This window comes from Protopterus annectens, chromosome 10.part0, assembly GCF_019279795.1.
Source record: "Protopterus annectens isolate FY-2018-M chromosome 10.part0, PAN1.0, whole genome shotgun sequence".
Taxonomy (NCBI): Eukaryota; Metazoa; Chordata; order Ceratodontiformes; family Protopteridae; genus Protopterus; species Protopterus annectens.
In genome coordinates this window covers 1124922713-1124932161 of record NC_056744.1, presented here as the reverse complement: position 1 = coordinate 1124932161, position 9449 = coordinate 1124922713, and positions in this window count along the sequence as shown.

Sequence of the window (9449 nt, the reverse complement as noted above, 5' to 3'; positions counted from 1 at the left end):
TGCATTTACAATGATTTGGAGGTAGATTTGGACATTCATACCCCTTGGAGAGGGGGAAGGACAACAATACTATGTTGTGAAGCCAATTATACCAGATTACATATGTCCAGTGGACACATGCAAAATGGACAGCTATGTATGGGGCGAGAATTTTTGGGGGGAACAGATTGCCTTTTTTTAATGTGAGAATGGGATGTTGGGGAGGAATAGTAGGTGTATTTGGGGAGGTAGGTTGGGTAGGATAACAGACAAGACAGCATACAGGGGCTGTATATGACACATGTGGGGGTAAACACCTTGGATGGGGAGGGGTGTTTTTAAGTTGGAAACCCATGAGCCCCCTAGTGGTAACAGTGGGACTGAGGTCCCCACCCATGGGCAGTCACCACTGTACCTTCACAGCCCCAAAGGTGGCTGTGCTGGGGGCTGGGTAGGAGGGGCAGGCTGACCCTCTAATGTGCCATGCAGCCCTCTAGCTGCTGTAGCAGATCTCCAAACTCCCTGCAGAGCTCACTATGCACTAGACCCTGGACCTGACAACGGGTGACAGTATCATGTCCATGCCTGCTCCCAAGGGGGGGGGGCGAGCCCCATCCCCTGAGGAGGTCCCTGTGTGGGCCCCAGACATGCTGGTGCCCGGTGCCACAGCCAGATGAGGTGGGAGAGGTGGGTCCACTGGGACCGGCCTTCCCAAATGTGCTATGGTGTTTCAATTTTAAACATATGTGGGTTAGTAATAGTTAACACATTCCAGGATTAGTTATAATAGCATGCATAGCTATTCCCATTAACCCAAAACACCAGATATGGAACAGTTGCATAGCAAACAGAACACATGCATATATGGAACCACAGTGGCCATTACAACAGCATGCAGGTACATTGATGGTAGCATGCCACCAATGTGGGAGTATTTTAACATGGCACATGCAAAGAAACACATTTCAATATTTATCAAATAGGACATATGTCCCAACAGTAGATTTAATTGAACACATACCAATTGAGTTGTGTATTTAGTTTATTGTTGCAGATATGGTGGTGGGGAGAGAAAGATGTCAATTAACGACTTGTATATCCCTGTAGTTCTCATTACTTTCTTAGTCAGTGCTGTGATCTGTACCTTACAGGCATTATTACACTACCCTATGGCCTTAGTTTGGACAGTGGTATGGTTGTAAACAACTATATACATGAACTGTGTTTTACCTGCAGTATACACCTCTTACCTGGTATGCCTGTGGAGGTATTGTTTGTTAACATTACTTGACTGTTTCTATGCATATTCCCAGATTCCAGGTTGATGTTATGCACATACCTCTCCATCTCTTATTGCACACACTCTGGGAGTGTCTTGACAACATGCAGGTGAAACTGGGACATATTTTGGCTACTGGCCTCATAAACCTTTGGTGAGTTGCTACAATGACAAGTTTGTTTTCCTATACATTTTCCAAATATTTACAGGTCTGACAGTCAGTTATATGATATGAAATGCTGCCTAAATGTCAGAGATCATCACGCTGATATGACAGGGGAACAGGGTAACAGGCATCAGATATGGGCCAATTATCTGGACATTCTGGACAGATCTGTACAGTTGAGGGGTATGATTCTGCATCCAGCTTACTACCACTCACACAATTTGAACCATGGCTGTGTCTGTGAAAAATAGAACAGTGTACATCACAGTTGAGTGCACTATGTAGATATTGTTGTGTATCTTTTCTTTGATTTCTGTCTGTAAGTCTCCCATGGTTTTACAATCTGACCTTGTAATTACAACACTTTTATACAGGGTTTCCTAGACAGTTTTATTATGTAGCACTGTATGGATGACAGTGACAAGTAATACCTTATTATTCAGAAATACTGCAACACTAACACTGCCATACAATACCAGACTAAACAGTACCAGTCCAGAATCTCAATCTTTTATTTCTAGGCACAGTTTTTGTATCTGATAGACCTGTGAGGGGAATGTTTGTTAACACTACCTGAATGTTGCCAAACATATTTCCAGATTCCAAATTATTATTATGCACATACGTCTCATTCCATTCCTGCACACACTCTGGTCATAGCTTCACAGCATGGGGGTGGAGATGGGACATACTTTGCTTATTACTCTCATAACACTTTGGTGAGTTGCTAGTGTAACAGGTTTGATCTTATAGATATATTTCTGACAGTTATGATGTCTGAGAATCAGTTGTATGTTATTATTTGCTGCCTACACTTCTAGGATCATCCCACTGATTTGCCAGGGGGACAGGCAGGGGACTTACGCTAATTATCTGAACTTTCTGACAATATCTGTACAGTTGTGGGGTATGATTCTTCATACAGCTTACTACCACTCTCAGGATTCAAACCATGGCTGTGTGTGCTAAAAATACAACACTTCACGTTTCAGTTTAGTGTGCTATTTGGATTATGTTGTTTATCATTTCACTGTTTTCTATCTAAGTCTCTCTCAATTGTACAATATGACTTTTGTGATTACAACAGTCGTATACAGACATTCCTACACATTTTATTTATGTAGCACAGTGTGGGTAACAGTGCTTAATACAACAGTACTATTAAGAGATTGCAACACTACATTACCATATGATACCAGAGTAAACACAAGCAGTCCAGGAGTTAGACCTTTATTGCCAGGCTGTTACTCTTTTATTTATATACAACCTATATGAGACTCTTCTTGCCATATTGTCTGGTTTATTCAGTACATGCCATACACAATACAGGTTTTATACTGGCAATCAACATTCTACTACTTTTAGATTTTTTATGACAGTACATGGAAGATTATTACTAACCTGCCTCATGACGCAGCCCCTGCAGCCTACAGGCATGGGCTTCCTGATTCACAGCCCACTCTGCTGCCACTGTCAGAGACATAAGAGGAATATTTAGCCATACCTATCCAGACTATACATGAGCTGGCAATTACTAAACAGGTAGTAGAATGAGTACTTACACACTGCTGGGACATCACCTTGCATAGCTTCTTGGATCCACTGATCCAAAAGCTCCCTCTTCCTCCGTTTCAGGTCAGCATAGTGATGCCTGACCTGCTCACCAGTTTGAGGGATGCCAGTGGCACTGGTGAGGTCATGGGTGAGATGGTCCCAGGCTTCCACTTTATATTGGGAACCCTGGTACTGGCCCTGCAGCAGTCTCTGGTCATGGTCTTTAATGAGGAGTCCTGCCATGACTTTGGACTCCTGGATGCCCCAGCGCTGCACCCAGAAGTACGATCCTTCACCCACACCAGCCACAGTGCCTACAGAAGGAAGCTGCAATCAGTTATGAGATGTATTCCCACCTATGGGGTTTAAATAGGGCTGATTTCCTGCACTTTGCCATGATTGGACAGTTTTGAAAATGCTAAGCTATGGGCAAACCTGGTTACCTAAGGTTGGCATTGCTTAAAGGGGTATACCAATGGGCAAATAGATTTTGATGGCCTACACATTGCTTACACCTAGTAAGCAGGTGTGTGCAATGCTTAGCATTGCTTAATTTTAAATTTGCACACTATTTGCTGTTTGGTATTGATTTATCATTCATTACATGTTATATATTTGTTTAGTATCCATGATTCATGTGCACATACACTGTATGGGGTCCTTGCGTTTATTGGGGGATTTCACCACTTTATTACAATGACACCTCACATCTGGACATAATGCAGTACTCCAGTTCACATATTTATGTTATGTAGTAGGTTATACAACATAAAACTGTATATAGATTCCTTTCACATGCAAATTGTGATTTTGCTATAGTGAGGATCTGTTTGGGGATACCTCAATATTACGTACTGCTGTGATGGCTTACTGTTAACTACTGTGACTATAGTGTACAGGGTCCTGGGTTCAAGACCTGCAAGTGCTGTTTATTTTGTTGCTGGGCAGAACAGCGGCTGTTGGATAAAGAGTGATTAAGGCACTTTAAAGCAGTTGTAAGCGGGTTTGCGTGATGGTAAGCAATGCTAACTTCCAGTTAAATATGCTTACAGAGAGTTAGCATCAATATTTCCTAAACTGTATGGGCATTGTTTACCCTCTTGCACACTGGCTTAAACCCACTTACTACTGCTTAAAACTGCTTACTCCCACACTAATTTAGACAGAAATGAAACATGGCTCTTGGGAAAGTGGTAGATTTGCACACTCTATGGATTTATCATTCATTACACATTATACCTTCATTTCATATCCCTGATTCATGTGTACATATACTGTATGGGGCACTTGTGTTTATCTGTGAGTTTTACTACATTATTACAATGACACTTTACATCTGCATTTAATGCAGTACTCCAGTTCACAAGTATATGTTATTTAGTAGGTTATACAGCAAAAAAAAAATGTTCATGAAGTGATTTCACATGGAAAATGGAATTTACTATAGTGAGAATGAAACCGGGAATAACTGCTTACAAAGCGAGCACACTGACCACTACACTATTGCAGTACTGCTTCAGTTGCTTGTATCTTGCTATTTATCTTCTTGTGCTATTTAAGCTACAGTATGCATAGATAAGCAATGGACAAACCCGCACACCTACGGTTAAATTTAATCTGTTTGAGAAAAAAAAAATCTCTACTGCTATTTTCTCTTGGAAGGGACAGGTTTCACTTACTTGAAGTGGATTCCTGCATGCATCTGCACATTTGGCAGACATCCTAGCAACCCCCATACCTCTCAACCTCTTCAGGCAAACTATCTGGACAAAGCTTGACAAATTGTGGTACAACTACGGACATATTTTCATTATTGCTCTTATAAACTTGGGACAGTTGCTAGAGTAACAGGATTTGTTTTAATATACGTTTTCTGATGGATTTGAAGTCTTAAACTGAAATGTATGCATTATCGACTTCAATCCTGAGATCATCCTAGTGATTTGCCAGGACGATTGGGGTGCTGTATGGGTGTGCAATATGGACAGTCTGCGACGATGTGTACAGTTAGGAGGTATGCAGTCTCCTACAAGCGTTCTTGCTCATTATAATTGTCAGGTAGCACTTCCTGAGTGCAGGGGCGTGTCTGCTCTCAGACACACCCCCTGCACTCGTCCATGCTTCATGTCCATTTAGGAGCAGAGGCAGCGTGCCTTCATTACTATGCATGCCATGCTGCCGTGCTTCTCTTAAACGGTCATTTCCATGCAGGAATAAGCTATTCCTGCATGGAACCTTACTTAATCCCGGGGACTGTGTCTTCTGTTTGTGAGTCAAATACCTTAACGATTATACCAAGCCCCAATATTTAGCTGTTTTTATTCTTTTTCATCCATTTCCTTTATTTTTTCTTTTGTACTTACATTTTCTTTTTCTGTCATTTACCCTTTTACCAATAGCATTTTTTCCATTTTACTACCTTCGAGTTTATGTCTTCTTTGTCACTTATTTTGGAACCTTCTTCTATACCCCCTTTATTATTTTTTTCATCTCTATTTTCTTCTATTTCTACTTCTTCTAAAATTTCCTCTTGTTCATTTTCTTCTCTTCCCTTTTCTTATTCCTTACAGTTATTTTTAGTTTTGCAATCCATCCATAAACATCCAATTTTGTTACATTTATTTATTTAACCTTTGTTTACCGGGAAAGTCTGACTTGGAACAAGTCAATTTTCAGTGGAGGCCTGGGGAGAAATACTTCAGAAGCATGTCTTTGTAACATGGGAGGAAACTGGAGCCCCAGAGGAAACTCACACGAATGCAGGGAGGACATGCAGACTCAACACAGAAGGCACCCCAGCCAAGAATCATATCAGGGAACCTCTTCCTGTGAGGCAACAACGCTAACTGCTGCACCACTGTGTCATCCTTATTACATTTCAGTTCACATTTTTTGCATCATATCTCATTTCCCCACAAATATAACATTTTCTTTTGACACACTTATCAAATGTCCTTATTTTACACACAAAAACATGTTTGGGTTGACCCCAGTATTTTATAACACCCCTATCCCCTTCCACATTTTCATGCTTGTAATATGTATAATTTTTTTCTCTTTATATTTTTAACAAAATATTACAATCTCAGGCACCAGTCCATAAACTCCTTTTGTTATAAACTTTTGCAATGACAAGTACTTCATAAAGCTTTTGAACATCCTTTCAAAGTCTCTCTTTCTACCTCTGTTCAAAATTGTACATGAATCTTTTTTGTTTCCCTGTTAAATGTTTTTATCACAAAAAAGACTACATGGGTTACAGTCTTTCTTTTTTCATATTCTTCAAGAAAAAATTTTCCATTGAAAAAAACAGTCTGAAATACATTGCCACAAAATGTCTCTTTGTTAAGAATAATTTTCTTACCTCATGTGATTTTGCACCCAAAGGAGCTATTAAATTGTCCCACACTTCATACCTGTCTACTTCTTTGTCTTCTTTACTTTGAATCCTTACCATGTACTTCCATTCTTCATTTTTTCCTGCATTCTTTTCTGCTACTCTATGTTTACCTTCTTTTACTTTCTCCACGTGTTTTCTTTTCCACATCAGCACTATTCTTCAGGATTGTCTCAGCATCCTTCTTTTGTATTTTCTCCATAATGCCCCCAGGAAACAATTCCTTCATTTTCTGGCTCACTCTAAACCATCATTTCTTTAAGTAAATCATCCTGCAACCCTCCTATACTGCAGGGTTATAATTATACATACATCATTTGCTGACTCATCTCCATCAAACAGGCTTCGTTAAAACATTTCTTCAGAATCCTGCACACATTCTCCGGTCCCAGTATTTGCTTTCTGCTTAATTTCTTTTAGCATTCTATCATCTCTTTCTCTTTCCATCTGCCTCCATTTGTCTGGGCCACCACTGCACTAGGAACAGAACAAACACTCTCCTAACAAGTAGGGGAAGTTCCCCAATGCCCTGACCATAGTATAAATACCACCTCAAGTATTCCCCAAAAACGGCTACTAGCATATTGGGCATGTAAGGAACTTTCCACTGGCCTATTGGATCTAACCTGGCGAACAAAGGATAAATAAAATTCCAAGGGTTTAGCTGACTGCATTTTTTTTGTTGTTATAAGTATAAACTGTCTGTGACTGGGGAGGTTACAGCCCATTTTGGCAGGTTATCAACAATAACAACAGCTTTCTTCAAATGCATCTGTCCAAAAGTGTATGTGAGGCTGTTTCTTGGAAACCCATTTATATGTTCTTTAAGCACTATAAACTAAATGTTCCCCTAGAGACAATGCGGTAGTTGCTTCAGCTGTCCTGCATGGCTTAACTATTTACCCATAACTTGGGGTTGAAGATACACTGTCTAGTACTCTCCCATATATTCTGTAACTCCTAAACATAGGTACTCGGCTAATAGTATTATTGCTAATGGACTGACTCATACCCCATTTTGTAATCCTTAGTTCTGTTGGGTACTTGAGTACAGAGAGGTCTGTATGACTTATACCCTTATGGTATTTGTTACATATTTGGCAGTAATACATCATTAGCCTACAGAACATGTATGTTTCCTGATTATCAACTGCATTTGTCATATATGTCTTTTTTTATTATGGAGCAAACAAGAATTGCTTAGTACTGTATATATAAACTTTCTAATATGGATAGTTGTGTTTCTTAATTGATAATGCTGGTTTATGCTTTTATTACTTATTTAGCCTTTCCCAAGAGTACTTATTGTTATACTGTCTCTTTGTCTGGAGCACCTGTAAAGAAAATATTTGGTTGTAGGCAGCAGTCTCTTAAAGCCAGTTTCCTTTAATGGCAACAGCTAGACACACGTTGAAGCAAAAAAAAAAAACAACGACAAAAAAGACAAATATAATTGAATTACTATACTTTTGTAATACAAATATGCGTAGTGATTAATTATTATGCCTAGAAGTGTTACACTAACAGTGCTAGACTAAACAGTTGCTGTATTATAGAGATATCAGTGTTATGTTATTGTTTAATTACAATGCAGTTGCTGCCTTAGAAAGTTACAACAGAGCTAACGGCAGTAGTAGAACACTTGGCTTGGGAGATGGATTCTTCATATGCTGAAAGTAATGTTTCAGAAGGAGGAATTAAATAGAAAGATGACAAAAGATAGTATAACATCTGATGGGAAATCCGCAAGGAAAGTATTGCATTTTACAACACAGTGCAAAAATAGCTTAATTTTAGAATCATGCCTGGAGTTTACTTCTGTGTATCAATGCAATTTAAAAAAATATATCTTTGAATGTTATAGATTATTTTACAATGCTTGAAAGTCCTGTATCCAAGTTCTGAAACATTGCGAGGCAGGCTTTTAAATCAGGTAATTTAAGTACCTAGCTTCTGACAAAAATCGAGGGAAATGATTTTGTAAACGTTGTTTCTTAAATTATCAGACACATTGTTTATAGCACTCATTTTTACTAGGCAAAATGCCTTAGTCAGATCTATATCACAATGCATTCTTTGAAATGAACTGTAGTTTGACTTATGTATACATCAAGTGGAATGTAGCATGTCCGAATATAATGAATGTTCTGAGTATAAGTGGTCAAACCAGATAGTTCTGAGCACTGTTTTACAAACTACAGGTTTCCTTTCTTAATTTGCTACAATGTGAAGACAGGCAATTAGAGTTTTGTCAGAAATACAAGTTACTATCTTTCTACCGTTATAAAACAGCTAAAGATTTGATTATATAATTCAGCTGTGACTGAGTACAGGGGGACGTGCCCTTCATAAACAATTATTTTCTTGTTAGTTCACAATCTTGTGATCACAACTATCTATTCTTGAAAAACTATGCGTCTTTGTGGTAGGTTGTAGCATATATGTGAGATAAAAGTTTATAGCAAATCACACATCTGCATTTTATGATACAATAACAGCGAACGCAACAAAATCATTAGGTAACTGAGTCACACAACAATACACTAAATATGAAGACAATATTTTTATTAGTTATTTTCATTTTCAAAATAAATATGAAAATGTCATTCAAACAGTATTATCTTATAGACTGATGCATGTTCAATGTTTTAACACTGGTAACAGCTCATTTGGAAAATATTTCGATGATCACAATACATCAAACACAACTGAAGATAAACATGAAAAAATAAATACAAAGACATAAATCAGAACCTGTGTCATGGGGTTAAACTGTCACATATCTTAAAACTGCAGTAGGATTACAGTGGTGGTATGCACAGTTTTTCTTTCTATTCCTCCTACCCCACTGCTGCAATTACGACTTCATGTATTACTAAGACTAATGCATGACACCTCATTTAATATAGTAATAGCTTAATTGTTCTTAGTGTTTATTATTCTTGTCTTGGGGAAAATTAATTACTAACAGTGATCATCTGTGTTCTTATTTAGTTAACACAGCTCAAGTAAGGTTATCCTTTTAATTACAACATGATTTCTTGCCTATGTTCTGTGTGCATAACATCTGGAAA